This window comes from Mauremys reevesii, linkage group 2, assembly GCF_016161935.1.
Source record: "Mauremys reevesii isolate NIE-2019 linkage group 2, ASM1616193v1, whole genome shotgun sequence".
NCBI lineage: Eukaryota > Metazoa > Chordata > Testudines > Geoemydidae > Mauremys > Mauremys reevesii.
The window spans coordinates 62,713,331-62,731,406 of record NC_052624.1 but is presented as its reverse complement, the minus strand read 5'-3'; the positions used below and the strand labels follow the sequence as shown (position 1 = coordinate 62,731,406).

Here is an 18,076-nt window from a genome sequence, read left to right as displayed (position 1 = left end):
AGCTGACTGACTTCTGTCCCACTGATTAACTTGTCAATCTGACTCTGACCAACTGGCACACTTTTTAGAACCCTCTCCCTTGGTGCTTGTGGCACCACTGTCTTACTTTTCGTTGATCCTAAGCTTCTTCCAGCATAAGAGATCTTACCGCATCTACTGTTTGTAAGTCATTCCCATGTAAGTCCTTATAGTACTTCCCATTCTTGCCACAGCCAGTTATCAAAACAAAACTCCTAAATGCAAAAATATATTAATCTCCTTCATTAATGTATTGTCAAAATCTGGCCCTACCCTTTATTTTAATTTGATTCTTTTAAAGGGAGGATGTAACTGCAGTTACTGGAATCGGAGGATGCTGACTTCTGTCATGGTATGTTTAGGATCTTGACCCTTATGTGACTGGAGCCAGCCCTCCTGTATGTCAGGTATCAGATATTTCAGTGATTAGATCCTCATAAGTCCTTGATGGAGAGAGTCTCTAATTACCCCTGTGTCTGTGGAACTTGAAATTGCTGCACAGTGCTGCTGGGCTCCATAACTATAGAGGTGGAGGCAAATCATGAGGGAGTGGGGCATTAGGTTACTCATAGGCAGCCATGTGATGCTTATATGACCACTCACCCTCCCATCCTTACCCCTATCTGTTACCCTGCTAAGCCTGACTGGCCTATATGGTGTGTGGATCCCTGGAGCTATGGTAATTCCTGTTGCCCCAGCAGGAGGGAGGTAATCAACTGGGATATATATATAGCCATAGCGGGCTGCTAAGGGATTGCGAAGGGAAAGGCAATTGCTTTGCCATGCTTGCTGCCCTTACAGCAGAGGAAGTTCCTTCAAAAATAAAGAGGTCTCTCACTTGCACACCAGGCCAACTGCCCACAGGATCAATGGGCCCTGTGTGGAGCCAGTTTGTAGAATAGTAAAAAGCGGCCATGCTCCTACACTATGCAAGGCAATCCCTGAGTTCATCCTCAAATGACAAACTAGCTATCAGCTTACGCTCTGTCTCCAAATCCCTCCTCAAAACTCCCTTCTGGTGCTCCATGCAGGCTCTCATGCACCGCTGTCTCCAGCAGGAAACTGAACAGCTTGAGATTTTCCTGTCCAGTGACCCAACTCCAATTTCTCTCTGCCATCTGGGGAAAAGAAAAGAAAGAGCCAGTAGATTCCTTTCAAAATCAGGAAGATGTTTGATTTCCTACTTTACATGAGTCTTGACAGTAGTGGACCTCTGACCTCACACATTGTCTCCTTTATGGTCTGCCTGGACAGGACCCATCTTACTATTCCTCATTCATTGGGAGGCCATTTGTCTTGCTCTGGAGGGCCTTGGTAGCCTGGCAGAGAGCTAAACTAATCAGAAAAGTTTTTGTTTAGTCTGGAGTCCTGGACAAAGGCTTATTTTAGCTCTGAGGTTATTTATTTTAGCTGGGAGCTATACTGTTCTGAAGCTACTATGCTAATTTTTGTAATTTATTTGATTTCTTCTAGAACATACATTTTAAAAAAAAGTATATTTCCTCCCTATAGTTTTAATATTAATTTCTGTCTCTTTCCCCTTATTGGTATCTGAGTCCATGACTCACAGTTCACCCATGTCAGTTGCTGTGTGCCGGGGGGGTCAAAGTATCCTAATTGTTTGTATGGCCCTATGACCCACCAAGGCACTTTAGCAAAGAGAGTGTAGAGTATGAAGACATCAATGTTTGTCTTATCAATCTAGGTTCTTAATCACACCTATCACCTTAGTATCTGACTGCCTTGCCGTGAGAGGAGAAATGGACTCTATATATCCATGAGTGTGTGTGGAAACTGGTGCTATGTTTGTATGTACGTACCTATAGGGCTCATATCAATATAGTATCTGGGTTCCTAAAAGGCAGTTTGCAGAGAAAGGCAGCTTCTACCTATATTTCTGGCCTGGCTTCCTCTTGCATGGTCTCCATTGTCTGCTCTGACAATGCCAGCATCAGTACCCCCTTGTCTCTTACAGACATCTTGGTGCCTTCCCTGTTTCTTTCATGCCATCCCTGATGATTGGCATGCCCTTTCCAGATCTGTTCACCAAGTCTCCACCTTTGCCTAATTCAAACCACTCCTAAAAACTCTCTTCTGCCGACTGCCTGCAAACAGTGAGTACGTTAAAAAACAAACATGATAGATCAACCACCAAAATGTATGTGTGCCTAAAATGAGTAACCACAGAATCATACTTCTGTAGCCCACATCCTTCTGCATGCCACCTGCCTTAGTGGATGTTATCTCTTCACTGGACTGCCAAATACATCACTTAGATGGCTGTAAGCTCCTCAGGGTAGGGACCTGTCTTCTTTGTGTTTCTGTGAAGTCCTTAGCCTGGGTGTGGTGCTATAAAGTAATAAGCAATGATTATAATAATGAAGAAGTGCTGATGGAGTGACTTGTGACTGAAGTTGCTAACTGTGTGTGTGTGAATGCTGGTCTCTCTCTCTCTCTTTTGGGATTGTGGGAGTTCCTGGGTGTGAGGCTGTGTTTGGTACATGCTGTGGTCACTAGCTGGATTTCTGTTAGTCTGTGTATCTTCTTGTTTTGTAACTTGCTCTTTGTTTTCAGGCTGTTGTTGTTCCCCCCTGTGATGTGGTGCCTGCCACAGACTGGGCTCTAAGGGGTTAATAGAGCCTTAGAGAGGCTGCACAGGAGCCAGCCAATCAGAGAAGGGCTGAGGGGAGCTGCTAACCAGATCCTGGCAGACCCCTATAAGAAGAGCTGCAGGGCAGAGCAGCTTCAGTTACTCCCGGGAGCTTGAGGAGGGAGAAGGACTGGCTGCCTTGCAGACTGAAGAAAGCTGGAACCCTGGACAAAGCAGTGCCACAGACAGAGACCCAGGGAGCTAAAGGTAGCTCCTGGTGGGCTGTAGGGATCTGCAGGCTAAGGCCCTGAGGCAAGGGCAAAAAGGGTGCTGGGGAAGTGGCCCAGAGAAATCTACTGAGGAGTCAGAAGGGGTGCAGCAAGCCGCGACCTTCCACAGGGTCTCACCCCCCTGCCTCCCTTGTCCCTGGGGAAGTGGCTAGACAGACTGCAATTGCAACTGAGAGCAGTGGCTGGACAGGGATTGCAGAGATGTTCCCCGGAAGGGGGAGCACAGTGTGTGGCACAGCTGGAGGGCTCTGTCACTGAAGAGGACGCTGTGGTCCTTGAAGCTTCGTGGGTCCAGGAGCAGAAGAGGTAATGGGCAGAACACCACCAGAGCAGGGTGCCTGGCTACCAGAGCTAATTCCTGTATCGGTCATGAGGAGGTGCCATAGTGGTCAGTGGACCCCGTTACACTCCCCTTTCTCCTTTTGGGGTGCGAAGTTTCTCCATGGGGTCCACTGCAGATTAGATGCGGGGACCCCCTCTCCTAACTGGCCCTCCATACAATTTCCAAAACCCGATGTGGCTCTTGGGCCAAAAAGTTTGCCCGCCTCTGTCCCAGTGGGTTGCTGTTTTCCCCTGGCATGGTGAGCCCTCATGTCCCTGATCCTGCATACTGCAGTGATGATGCTAGGCCCCAGCCTGGGCCTGCATTGCCTGCCACTCTGGAAAAATAGATATGCCAGCTGCTCCCACTGAATCTCTTACCTTCATGAATAATGAGACTGTAATAGCCCTCAGTGTTTTTTCTGAGCTGGCGGTCTGAAGGAGATGAAGAGCACAATGATGAGCTGTCTGACTCCTCACTGGTTCCCGATGTCTCAGCCAGTCAGCTAGCCAGGAAGGGTGGGTACAGTGTGCAAGAGATTAGTGGTTTTTTGGACAGCACTAAAGGGAAGTGGGGAGTTGAGTTTGAGGCCCGTTTCTCCGATTTACAGCGCTTTGATCACTCAGCTTCCCTTGTCTTGAGAGAGACCTCGGTTGATCGTAAAACATTTCTGTCTCAAAAAGTTGTTGAGCAAGGTCAGGACATGTGCGGGGATACACAGGTCTCCCCATGGCTCATTTTTGTTCAAAGAACTTCCACTTTCCTTCATTTCTCTCTGCTTCTTGGCTCTCCCCTTCTAGTCTCCATGGTGCTGCTCAACTCTGGCTCTCTAAGCATGGCTTATAGTATATTGCATTTCATAGACTTTCAGGACAGAAAGGACTTTTAGGTCAGGATGGTCATAAAAAAGCATCATTTTTTGAATTTCTCACACAAACGCAGGCTGATATTGTCCTTTTGCAAGAGACTAACTCAGACCCTGATAATCGGGGAACTGGTTGAAAGAAAGGGAAGGGAAAACCTTTCTTGAGCCATGGCGCCAATGTCATAGACGTCGACCCCGTGGGTGCTTCGGGGCTGGAGCACACATGGGGGGGGGGGGAAATGGTGAGTGCTAAGCACCCACCGGCAGCCCCCCCATCAGTTCCCCCCCCAGTGCCTCCCGCCCACCGGCAGCCCTGCCAATCAGCACCTCCCCCTCCCTCCTCGTGCCTGCCAGGATCAGCTGTTTCACGGTGTGCAGGAGGCGCTGAGGAGGAAGGAGGGAGGATGTGGTGCTCTTGGGGGAGAGAGTGGAGGCAGGAAGAGGCTGGGTGGGGAAGGGGTGGGGCTTTGGAGGAAGGGGTGGAGTGGGGTCAGAGCCTGGGGCAGAGCCAGGGGTCGAGCCTCCCTTCCTCTGGCACATTGGAAAGTCGGTGCCTGTGCCCAATATCACTGCTGGGGGAGCTGTTTTCTTTTCCCTGGGGTGCAGGGGCATAGATCCTGTCTGTGAAGGAGATTGGGCTGGCTCCTCGAGGTATTGGCACTACTGGTTTTTAATCTTTTCAGTGTGTATGACCCCATGCTAGGTGAGACCTTGTTTCCTTTTTGCAGACATTTGCCCGTGCCATGCTTGGATGTGACTCTGATACTGTTATTGTCCTGGAAGGGGATTTCAATTGCACTGTAGACTGTTTTAGACAGGAACCATGAGGAGCCACACCCTCGGTCAGCCAGGGAACTATGTCTCCTGCACACCTTTGGGTTAGTAGATGTTTGGACGTTCTCTCACCTGCTGTTAGGCAGTACCCTTGAAGGTTACTCCCAACCAGGTCTCAGGGGGTAGATTAGATCACTTTTATACCCCAAGGCCAGTGTGAATATATTTTCTGTCTTCTCTGTTTCCCTTTGACTTGTCTAATCATCATTATGGTTCTGTCAGTGTCTATCCCTCTTCCTGCCAGTGCTTCCAACTGGTACTTTAATATCAAATTATTACAGGACTCAAATTTCACCCAAATATTCCCTGTGGCTTGGGAGCATTGGTGGCTGCAAAAGCCACTGTATGAATCTCTGAGACAGTGGTGGGATGTGGGAAGGTGCAGGTCCAACTGGTCTGCCAGCAGTGCACCCAGGTTGCCATGTAGGCCTTGCATCAGGCCATGAGCACCCTGGATTGAGATATATCTTGGACCTTCATGGCAACCTTGATGGGGGAATTCAGTGCACATTCATCAAACTGTAACTGAGAAACACTGACTCCTGAGATCCTTGTTGGAAGAGAAGGTGCAGGGAGTCCTGGTTTGAGCCATCTTATCGAGCTACATGACATGGATGCTTCCAGGAGGGTTTGTTTTCTTTCTTCTGGGTGGAGAGAAAGACTATGGACCATTGGCAGGTCTCTTGTCTCTGGCTGCCGATTGGTCGTTTGAACCTGACCGTGCTGAGATCCAGACAGCAGCTCTTTCCTTTTACAGTACCCTGTAATCACCCAAGGCCTGTAAAGTGCTGGCAATGGCAGAACCACACCAGGGGTTACCCTGTCTAGTTGGTGAGGCGCCGCAGTTCCTGGATGCTAGGGTGGCCACCTGCACAATCCTAGAACACTGGACATTCTGGGAACAGCTTGGGCCTGCCTCCGTCAACGTGACCCCACCTACACCAGCGTGCTGCATGGGGGTGGAGGGGGCACCATTTTGAAGAACATGCTGCCCTGCCCTGGCATGACCTCGCATACATAGTGTGTGTGAAGTCATACCAGCAGGGATGGAGCAGCGCGCTCCCCATTGTGGCATCCCGTGTCTGGAACTGGATAAAACCATGTCTGTTTTTTGTCTCGGTGCCGGATGAGGGACACACATTAGACAAGCTCATCTGGCCTGCTTACCGGACATCCTGCTGCCATTACAGGAGCTCTCTATTGCAGACCAGCAGCTCTCTACAAGCAAAGCTTCTGTACCTGAATTCAACAAACCTTTCTGGTATCTTATTGGTCCTGACTTTTTTCTAGTGGTGCTGTAATGGAGCTAGGAGAAAGTGCTACTCCTCAGCGGCTGTAGGGCAGAGATCACCCTGTTTCACAGAAAAGGAGACCTCTGCAATTTAAGGAATAGGAGACAACCTATTTCTCTTCTCTGCTCTAATTATAAGATTATATCAGGTCCTTAGCCAGGCAGCTAAAGGACTGTCTGGACTCTTTGCTACATCCTGACCAAACATAATGTATTCCAACTGCTATATACTTGTTCTTAATTTGTGACGTTTATACTGTCAGCAAACTTTTAATCTGGCTGTGCAGCTTATTTCAATGGCTCAAAAGAAGGCCTTTATCGAGTTAACCATCGCTATCTTTTCAAAATGTTAGAAGCTTTTGGGATTGGGGCAATGTTCACTTCATATATTTCTTTACCATAACATTTTTAGTGTCTTAAAGATTAATGGGGGCTTAGCTGCTCCTTCTTAGTCTGCATACGTCAGGCTGCCTTCTGTCTGGGATGTTGTATGCCCTGAGTCTGGAGCCATTCGTGCATCTCCCAAGAAGCCATTTGACTGGCCTGTTTGTGCCAGGGTTGCTAGATGCTTTCCCATTTTATCTGTCAGCCTATGGGGATAACATTTGTTTTCATGACATCTGAAGGTGATGTGCAGGCAGCTTGTGCCTGTTTACAAGTATATGAACAAGTGTCCTCTATCTGAATTAACTGGGCAAAGAGTAATTGGATCTTATTAGGCTCTTGGCTCTGTAGTGCTCCCCTACTGTTGCCCCAAGAAGTACAATGGCGTACCTCTGGGATTTAGGTGCTAGGTTATTTATTTATTTATTTATTTATTTTTATTTTTTGGATCTGAACATGCATGTTAAGGAACTGGGAGGGGGCTGAGGAGAAGGTGCAGAGCTGCCTTCAGATATGGCGCTGGCTCCTTCCTGGATTTTCTTTTTAAGGATGAGTTTTGATCGCTAACAAACTTGTGACCTCAGTGTTGTGGCACCAACTGGTGTGGCTGGATCCTCCTCTGGGCCTCCTGGACCAGATTCAGAAGAATATTAACCATTTTTTTTGGATGGTTACCACTGGTTGTGTCATGCTTTACTGTTCCAGCCACTAATTGAGGATGGCCAGGGGCTCATTGGCCTGGTCAGTAGGATGGCAGCTTTTCGCCTCCACTTTGTTCAGTGGTTGCTGTACTCAGACTCCCGTCTGGCCTGGAGGTCCCTTGCCCTTTCTGTCCTCTGTTGTGTTGTGTGGATTGGCCTTGACTTGCACCTGGTCGATTAGAGTTTAGATTTGCCTCCATTCTATAGTGGCCTTTTTAACAGCTTCTATACAGCACACAGCCTGACCCGGCTTTTTTTTAGACTGTGACTCTTGAAAGGGCCACTGTTTTTTAACCCACTTTTTTCCCTCTGAAGCTCATTCCTGCAGGAGCCCGTTTTCTGCCTTTACTCAGCCTGGATTGACCAACCTGTCCCACCTGATTGTTCATTGTCAGTCACGCTGGAAATAGTGGCAGCTGTTACATTTTTTGGATAAGGTTCTCACTGAATTCCGGGCAGTGCTCCCTCAGTGGGCTGCACAACATCTGCAGAAAATTTTTGCAGGGACTGTGCTTGCAGGGTGGAATTCTGTGTTCCCCTCACTGGTGGTCTCCCCTTCCACAGATGAGATCCTTGCACTCCCAGGAAGATTATTGTCCTGGTAAATGTTCCTTTTGTAGCCATTACCAAGAAGGAGCTCTACGGTATGTGTCAAGGTGCAGCATTATCCCACCATCTCTGATCTCACTTATACAACCTGGACCATGGCTCTGTCCCTGGGTGATTCTACACGTCCCTGGCTTGGAGGATGCTGTTCAAAGCTCCTCTTTCTAAGCACTTCAGTTACTTTCAGAGGAGGGTCCTGCACAGCATCCTAGCAACCAGTCATTTTGTGAAGGTGTCTGCACAGTGCCCTTTCTGTTAGTCCTCAGACACGATGTTTAATTTTTTCCTTTACCTCCCCCATCTGAATTCTCTTTTATTTTATGCAGCAGCTTTTCAGCAATCTGGAATTGGCTTTCTCCAAGCCTCTGCTTGTTCTGGGAGCGAGATGTGGTGCTTGCATTCGGCTGGTTTCCTACCTGGCTAACTGGTTACTAGCCATTTTGAAATCTCACGAGAACAGAGGGGTCTCAGTAGAGGAGTGTGATGTGTTAGGGCTGTTCCAGGCATTGATTGTGGCCAGTCTTCAGATTGATTACACCTCCTATAAATTGACTTGGAATCTGGACACTTTTCGGTCAACTTGGTGTATTAACAATACTCTGAGTGAACTTGGTGGTAATGTTTTAGTGATCCATGCTTAATGCTCACTTAAGAGGGACTTTGTTTTATTTAATTGGTGTCTTTCTGTGTATAGATTGCAATTTGATAACATTTAAAATCTGATTTTATGTGAAAAGGTGTTTTTCTTATCATGCCTCTGGTTGTGTTATTTAAGCCTTAGTAAGAATATAGTAAAGTTACTGCTGAGTCTCAAATCTATTCTTAATTTTTAAATGTAAATGAAAAATTTACAATCCTAATTTAGTAACCCATATCTTGCTCAACCCCTGTCCTTAGCCCCATCCTCTTCTTCCAAAAAGGCTTTCAAGATTAATCCAAAGAGAGAAATTTAAATAAAAGAAATGGACACCATTTTGAGTCTGGAGCTTTGCCTGGTCCCCCACTCTAATGTGCATTTAAATGTCTGAATTTTACCGTTCTTCACATAAAGCAATAAAAAACAATTCTATTACATGGTACATACAAGAAATACAGAGACATCTGCTGGCCGACTTGTGGAGTTACTCCTTTAGCTGATGCACATGTCTTTGTGTTTTTGATATTGCATGGTCTATGTTGCACTATTTATATCCATAAGGCAGTGTGAATATTTTTTTAATATGAAACCATCAGCATTTATTACAGAAAGGAGCTGGAAGAAGATGAGGTGGGAGTTGCTGTCAACTAATGGCATTCAGCCTGTGTCTGTTGCTTTGTCATAAATGGAACAAGACACAGCAGTCTTTTGTGGGATCCTGTACTCCAACAGGAGACCCTTGTTCTCCCCCTCACTTCTACTTTTTCATTATGTCAAAGACTCTGCGCTGTAGTGACTGTCCTCTGGAAGAGGTCACCTGCTTCTCATTCCTTCTAGTCAGTCATTGCCACTTCTTGTGTCATTTGAATAATGCCAGGTATTCTGTATCCCCTGGAGCTCACCACACTACTTCCTACAGCAGTGCAACACAGCTAGAAAACGAGCCCTCCCTAAATAGACAGGGGAATTCTCAGATGGAGTAGGTCTGCCCTAGTGGCTCCTAAGCCACCCCTTGGGGTAGGAGGCTTGCTCAGGTGGGAGGAGGGATAGCTAGAGCTTCACTATACTCCAGATATCCCTAGCTGCCACAATGGCCTTTAGAAGACATGGGCACCTGGTGCAGGGGCGGCTCTAGAAATCGGGCTGCCCCAAGCAGCGCGGAGCGCTGCGCCGCCCTTCCCCGGTCCTGCGGCGGGTCCCCTCTTCCCGTGGCTCCGGTTGAGCTCCTGCCGACGTGCCTGCGGCAGGTCCACCGGAGCCCGGGACGAGCGGACCTGCTGCAGTCATGCCTGCGGGAGCTCAACCGGAGCCGCGGGAAGACGGGACCCGCCGCAGTCATGCCTGCGGCAGGTCCGCTCGTCCCGGGCTCCGGTGGACCTGCCGCTGGCATGCCGGCGGGAGCTCCACTGGAGCCAAATGCCGCCCCCCCGGGAAATGGCCGCCCCCCCGGGAAATGGCGCCCCAAGCGCCTGCTTGGCGCGCTGGTGTCTAGAGCCGCCCCTGACCTGGTGAAAAATAGAGTAGCTACTCTACTTCATGCTGGGGACAAAACTGGTGGCCATTTGGTGTAAAGGTTGCTTAATGTCCTCCACTTCCTGAGCTGTGCTGAGCATAGCTTGGATGCTGCCTAAAATCTGGGCTTCAGCGCATTTATGCAAGCACATTGGAATTGCTTTACTGAATCTGTGGTCAATCTAATCTAAGATCCTGACTCTGACAATGGCCAATAGGAAGGAGCAAGAAGCCCTGAAATTAGCAATTATGGGAGGACCTGCCCAAAGGGAAAGTTTCTTCCTAACCCCTTTAATTAGAGGTGGTCTGACTTGCCTTAGGTTTTAAACTGCTATTGAACAAGGAGGCAACATTTAAACCAGAGGAGCCTCTGTGTGAGGGTAGAACATGGCAAACTTCCATCTGAACTTAAACCTGAAGTACGGTACCCATTACAGGCGACAGGGATGTGGGTACATTTTGCCCACATACAGTATCAGGTATGTAAGGCAGCACTGGAATAGTTGATGATTATTTGTATTTTAGTGACAGTGTGACATTGCAGTTTACGATAGCTGTTTGCTAACCTGAATATTCCCTAATACACGTACCCAGCTATTCCCTAATACACGTACCCAGTAATATTGGAAACCTTTAGTTAAGTTTTTCCTTAAGTTTTCAAATTACTTTTTCAGTGCTTTGAAAAGTAATTTTCTTTCTAAAAGGACTTGGGTCTTTAATGTGTAACTACTCCATCTAATTAATCTAATTCACTTGTGGCCTTATTCTGCTATTGGTCATACAAGTATAAATCCAAAATAACTCCATTTCCTTCAGTATATTGCCACCAATCTATGCCAGAGAACAGGATTTGGTCCCTGAAATTTATAGCCTTATAACTTTATTCAGTTGTTATACCAATAAAAACGAGCAGGACCTTATTAAGAGGGATAAGGCAAAGATGCCACATTTATTGTAAATATAATAGTAAAGCAAAAGACAAAAGCAAACAACGTTTTCCTACTTATTTCTATTACTACTTATTCCTTATACACACACACACACACACACATATTCATCCACACAATCATTCATTCAGGTTCTGTATAGATGTTATAGTTACCAGCTTGAAGTTGCTTGTGACAGAATACTGGCCAGGTATCCTGTACACAAGAGTGGAGCCGAGTCCGGGTCAGGTGCACCTGATGCTCCTGGAGGCTGGCAGTAGAACCATTGACTCAAAGTCCTTATTCTTTAGAGTTCAGTTTTATAGGGATTTTTCCCTATGTTAGTTCATAGGAGTTGCTTCATTCTGCTGTTGCTAAATCAATCAGCAGGTGGCTGGCTCCATGTTATTAGATGTTTTGTTTTTCCTTCCTTTGAGGTGTGGTGGGTGGATTCCAGTTTGCCCTCCGGGGGTCATCTGGTTGATTCCACTTGACACCTTCTTCAGCCGACACTGAATTCTTCAGGCTGGTGACTCCCTAACCATTCATTCACATACATTCTCTATCTTAATCACATCTATTTTACTGTCTCTTTACTTTTTGGGGTGTTACCAATTTATGTGAGACTCCCTGTCTTTTAACAAGCAAAGATAAAGTGAGATGAAAACTTACAGAGGGTGGGGGTCTCTATCTATACACTATAACAGCTACTGTTTTGGCTTACTTAAGAGTTAATTAATGTTTAGCAAGTTTTATACAAAGTATTTCTTTGAGCTTAACAAGTTTTATACCAAGTATCTCTTTGAGCAGGCTTTACACAGACACAGCTGGTGGCTTGCAGGTTAGAGGCTAAATGTTGGGAATCACAAATTTACCTTAAGTTATAAAGTATTAATTAACAATAAATCAATATATCATTTCTCATATAAACCATGTTTAATATAGACCTTCTTTAATATCCCTACATAATCCCCCTTTTGACACTACGATATACATATACTCGTTAGTGTCACTTTCTATGTAACCTGTTTAAAAGAAGTTACTGTGAGGCAACATAGGTTGTGCCAAAAGCACATGCTAAACATTTTAATAATACAAATACAATTTAATACTAAGACAACTATCAAGCGATGTAGCATTACTGGTAGGATGCCAGTGGTGGTTGGGGACCATCCAGAGAATATATCATACCAGTGGTAGGTTGTAATTTGTTTTGTAAAAACAGTACTGACATTGCATTTACATTTATCTACTGGGGGGGGGGGGGCTGCTAACACTTTGCCCCTTGATCTATGATCATTACAGTAGTTGTTGTTATGGTAGGGCACAGGTGGTCTGTTGTAAACAAACCAAACAATTATAACCAGGTGAATATAACTAAAACCATTACAATTGACTAAAGACCAGATATAACCTAAACACAAATCCAAACAATTATAGTTATAATAATTGGGAGTACAATAAAACCATAACCATTACAATAATTGGGTACATTGACACATAAGATGAGGCCCAAGTTTGATGCAGCAATAGCCATCAAACAATAAAAGTTACTGAGGTCAGGACCTCCTTAAGCACACACAACAAATAAGATTAACAATAAATCAATATATAATTTCTCATATAAACCATGTTTAATATAGACCTTCTTTAATATCCCTACACAGTAAGCATCAAAAGAGTAGTAGTTAATAGTACTTATTGGCAAAGCTCAACAATTCATTGTTGTCTCATTCACAGTATGACAATTTTCAAATAATTCATGAAGCTTTCTCCCTTCTTAATGATCACTCGACTTATATTTTAATTCTATATTTTAAATAGTCTTCGCTGATTTTTGGCAGCGGCCTATGAACTATTCATAGCTGACTCCTTTGAAAATCGTTTCATCACTGTCCTGGTATCTTTGCCATACAGAAAGCTCTAGCTAATTATTTTTGTCAGCCTATGTTTATAATACAATGTCATTTATGCTTTTGACAAATGTGTCCTGAAGCATTTTAAAACCGGTTTTAAAATTACGACATGAAACAAAATTTGAGTCAAAGACGACAGATAAGTCTTCAGTCAGGTTATAACAGAACACAGTTGAGGCACAGAACACCAGATTCTGGGGCACAATAGCTAAGCCCATATGGCCTAATATTAGAGGGGCTGGATATTTGCGTCTCCCATTGACATTGGTTGCAGGTGTTTAGCATCTCTAAAAGATAGACCAGTACTGTACAGCCAGATTCTGATCACATTCTAGTTTTTTTTATTATTATTTATTAATAATTTGTATTACCATAGTGCCTAGAGCAGTGGTGGGCATCCTGTGGCCCACGGGCCACATGTGGGCCGCCAGATCATTTGTTTACATTTGCACGGCTGCCTGCAGCTCCCAGTGGCCGTGATTCGCTGTTCCTGGCCAATGGGAGCTGCGGGAAGCGGCAGCCAGGCCTGAAGGTTGCCCACCACTGGCCTAGAGGGATCCAAGTCTATGACTTAAGCCATCGTACAAGGTGATGTACAAACACAAAACAAAGACCCCTGCCGAAAGGGGTTGACAATCTAAGCAGAAATGAGAAATAACAGATGACTACAAACAGATGGAGGAGGACAAGGAAACAATGAGACACTACTGGGCAGCATGACAGGCTGTGGTCTCAGCACACCAGTGGACTAACTTCTCAAGTTTTTTGCAGGCATCATGGCAAAGGAGAGGTTTGTGGAAGGATTTGAGATGGCTTTGTGGATGTTTGTGGGATGTGCTTCCCAAGAGCATGGGGCAGCATGAGAAAGCATGAAGGTGTGTATTTGAGAGTTTAACAATTGGGCAGTGAATGCTGACATCCCGGGTTGATTGGAGTTGAGAATCGACAGCTTGTTACCAATAAGAAAAGATAGCTAGGGTAGAGATGGACTATGAGGGGCCTTGAAAATGAACACCATCAGTTTGTTTGTTTGATACAATAAAGAAGAGGAAGCCAGTGGAAGGATGCAAAGAGAGGGCTGATGTGGTCAAAGTGATGAGCTATGAAAATGAGCTTTGCACAGCATTTTAAATTAATATGAGTGGGATAAGATTGCATTTCTCAAGGCCAGAGAGAAGGATGATGCAGTAATCAAGATGAGAGATGAGTCTGGACAAGAGTTTTAGCTGTGTGGATGAGTAGGAAAGAGCTGGTGTGCAGAAAGGATCAGCAAAATTTAGACATAGCCTGGCTATGAGGACCTAGAGAGAGGTCTGAGTCCAAGAAGACACTCGGATTATGGTCTGAGTGACAGGGCAGGCAGGATGGTGGTGGTGTCCATGGTGATCTAGAAAAGAGGGAGGACTTCGAGGGGAGGGAGATTCAGAGCTCTGTCTAGCCATATTCAGCTTGAACTGGCAGAGACAGACAGGTCAAGCTTTTAGTTTGGACAGGAGATAAGTCTGGAGTAGAAAGGTAGATCTGTGAGTTCTCAGCACAGATTTGATAGTTGAATTAGTGTTTGCAGATGAGATTACCTAGAGATAAGATGTATAGGGGAAGAGAAGGGGACCAAGGACAGGGCCCTGTGGGTGTTTCTCAGAAAATCGGGGGGTGGATGAGGAGGAGCCTCCAAAGGACACCGAAGGAGCATTTAGAGAGGTAGGAGTAGAGCCAAGAAAGGGCAGGGACAAAGAAGCCAAGGGAGGAAAGAATTTCAAGAACTGCAATCAGCTGTGTCAAAGGTGGCTGGAAGGCCAAGGAGGAACTCCATTGGCTTCAGTGGAATTGCTCCAGATTTAGAGGTGTCAACAAGATCAGAATTTGTTCTATAGAGATTCTCCGACACTGGGGTTAATCAGGAGTAACTTCACTGAAGTCAGTGTAAAACTAGTGTGATGAGAAAATCAGGCCCACAATTATCAAATGACTTTAAAATGGGAATGAAGGAGCATATTCTCCATTCTGTAACACCTGGGTTCAATGCAGTTTCACATGTATAAATTATATATTGCAAAATAGTACAAATATATAAATTTAAGCCTGCTTGTAAGGTGATTCTCCCCACCCCTCCCCCTGGACATGGGCCCTGCTTCTGTGAAATAGAGGAAAAAATGCATAGAAACATTTTTGCATGGAGATGACTTTTTATCTGTACTATGATAGTGAACTGGAAGAAATTACGTTTCCAATATGTTAAGCAAAATGTTATTGTCTTGCTCTTGATGTAACCTAGAATGATGTATGGCTATTCTTCACTTGTGTGCAAGATGAAACTTTTCTTTAATTTTTTCCAGTCCTTGTACAGTAGCTCTGGTACTGGGCTTGTTTTTAGTTCCCATAATTCTTAATGTGCTTTGCCTTTGTGGCCTGGAAATTTCCCTTTACCGATTGTGCCAAGAACACTAGTTTTTAGGTTCATTTAGGATGTCTGTATTAATATTTCAGGACCATTATCTTCTCTCTGTTAAGCCCTTTTAATAGAGTACATGATTTTTGATGTCTACATAGTTTCCTAAGTTTGTTTGTTTTTTTAAATATTTTTACAGGTAATATATTTAATTCATAGTTCTAGATTCCAAGGCCAGAATCATCTAATGTGATTACCTATTCTGAAATTCTGTATAACACAGGCCATAGAACTTCCCCAAAATTCTTCCTAGAGCAGAGCTTTTAGACAAACTTTCAATCTTGTTTTAAAAATTGTCAGTGATGGAGAATCCACCACGAACCTTGTCAAATTGTTTCAATGGTTAATTATCCACACAGTCAAAATTTTACACCTTATTTCCAGTCTGAATTTGTCTAGCTTCATCTTCCAGCCATTGGATCATGTTACACCTTTTTCTGCTTGATTGAAGAGACCATTATTAAATATTGGTTCCCTGTTTAGATACTTATAGACTGCAATGAAGTCACCTCCTAACCTCTTTAATCAGGTAAATAGATAGGCTCAAAGACCTCAATCACTAAAAGGCATGTTTTCTAAACCTTTACTCATTTTCATGGCTCTTCTCTGAACTCATTCCAGTCTATCAACAACCTTCTTGAATTGTGGGCACCAGGATAGGACACAGTCACAGCAGCAATCACATCAGTGCCAAATACAGAGGAGAAATAACCTCTCTACTCCTACTTGAAATTCCCCTATTTATGCATCCCATGATCGTACTAGTGTCAGGACCATTCTGCAATGCAATAGTTCTTGATATCTGTCTCCGTTATTAACTATCTGTTAGCTTGAGGTTATTGTGCATGAAGAAATAAAACCATTTCACAAATTTCTTTAAACATTTTAAAAAACCCTTTTCCTTTGCTGTTTTAAAAGCATTCCTGTTCCACATCTTGGTCTGTTAAGGTGGATCTGCTTGTTTCTTGCACAAGCATCCTTTGATCAAGGTTCTTAGTCTTATATTCTTGCACAGCCTCAGGAGGAAGGGGATTTTGGGGCACATGTAAGGGTCCTAACAACCAGAGTTATATTTTGGAGAGGAGGCACAGCAATGGTGTGGCAGTGGATGGGAGAGGAGCTGGGCAGAAAGTCTCAAGGGAGGTGCTGAAGGTAACAGCTTTAGAAAGGATGTAGCCCTATGCTGCCTCCAGTAGAGGGCTCCTGGTGACTTTTAGTGAACAGGGGAGACAGTTCCATGGCCATGTCACACACCCAGTAAAACAACTTCTTGTGTCTTGTTTAGTGCTGCTGGCAACACTAGCAGCACCCTACTGCCCATGCTCAGTATGTGCTAGCTGTAGTTGCCTCATGCATGGGAATTCTGGGAAAGGACATTGGCACGGAGGAAGTGTTATTTGGCTCTGTACTTTCTGGGTGCTGCAAATACATACACATGCTCACCTGCATGCATTTGGCTGGAAAATGCCAGTGTTGTAAAGATTGTTGTAAATTCTGCTAACAAGTCATTTCAGCTGAGCATCTTTATTTCTCTGGGCACTTTTCATCATAACGTGCTGACTGACCCTAGACCAGGTGGTTAATTTTCATTGCAGCTGTGGCTAATCTGTTCCATAAAGAACTTCAGCTGATGATAGTTCTGTACTAGCATGTCCCGTCAGAATAAATATTGCAATGCTAAAGACAGTCGATAGTGGGATTCTGGCTCCAGGTAGGTATAGCACTTATGGAACTTTGACTTCCAGTGATTGAAGATGAAATGGCCCATCTGGATGACATGAGTTAATTTTGGAGAGACCATCAGACCTTTACACTAATCGTAGGGCAGGGATCGGCAACCTTTGGCATGCGGCTTGCCAGGATAAGCACCCTGGCGGGCCAGGCTGGTTTGTTTACCTGCCGCGTCCGTCTGCAGGTTCGGCCGATCGCGGCTCCCACTGGCCGCGGTTCGCCGCTCCAGGTCAGTGAGGGCTGCGGGAAGCGGCGCGGGCCAAGGGATGTGCTGGCCGCCCTTCCCGCCGCCCCCATTGGCCTGGAGCAGCGAACCACGGCCAGTGGGAGCCGCGATTGGCCGAACCTGCAGACGGACGCGGCAGGTAAACAAACCAGCCTGGCCCACCAGGGTGCTTATCCTGGCAGGCCGGATGCCAAAGGTTGCCGATCCCTGTCATAGGGGTTAAATAAGAGTGCTAACTATCACTGTCACCCCATTGTCTGGCAACTGACCTGCTCCTGATTGATTGATTGATTTTTTTATTTTATAACACACATTAATGGCAAGTGGCATGTAAAACTGTCTAAAAACTGACTTCTTTGTAATCTGGTTTAAAAGCACTTTGCAGTTTTAACTGCTAATGTACTATTTGGAGCTAATCCCAATAGTGTTGCCAAGTGTCATTTTTTGGGGGTGTTTTTCTTAAATTCTAGCTTGTGGAAGCATGTGAGTAGGTGAGAATCTCATCTTCCATTGGGGGGGGGGGGGCGGGGAAAGAAAGTTTCTAGTCCTCATGTTTGACAACATGACCAGAGTGTACCTTAAAGGCTCAGTAGCTAGAAGGCAAATTACAGCCCCTCCCCCCCCTCGTGTATTTTTTAAAAAGATCCTTTAAAGCAAATCTTATGATTTGGGGTGGGGTGAGGGACCTGACTCATGATTTTTGAATGCTTGGGGTGGGAAATACAGAGACCAGCTCTGAAATGTGCCACGATGATACTATAGGACCAGGGATCTCCAA

The 18,076-nt window shown here is 45.2% G+C and overlaps 1 long non-coding RNA gene across 4 annotated transcripts in view; it reads left to right on the top strand.

The window, feature by feature from the left end:
• Window positions 1–18,076, top strand: part of LOC120396420 — a 30,711-nt gene that overhangs the window by 9,429 nt on the left and 3,206 nt on the right. The window contains exon 1 of one of the 4 annotated variants that reach the window (XR_005593120.1): window positions 2,776–3,204. The exons of the other annotated variants lie outside the window; for them this stretch is intronic. This is a non-coding gene — a long non-coding RNA (uncharacterized LOC120396420). Of the gene's footprint in view, window positions 1–2,775; window positions 3,205–18,076 lie in introns of those variants that run through there. 4 annotated transcript variants of the gene reach the window in all.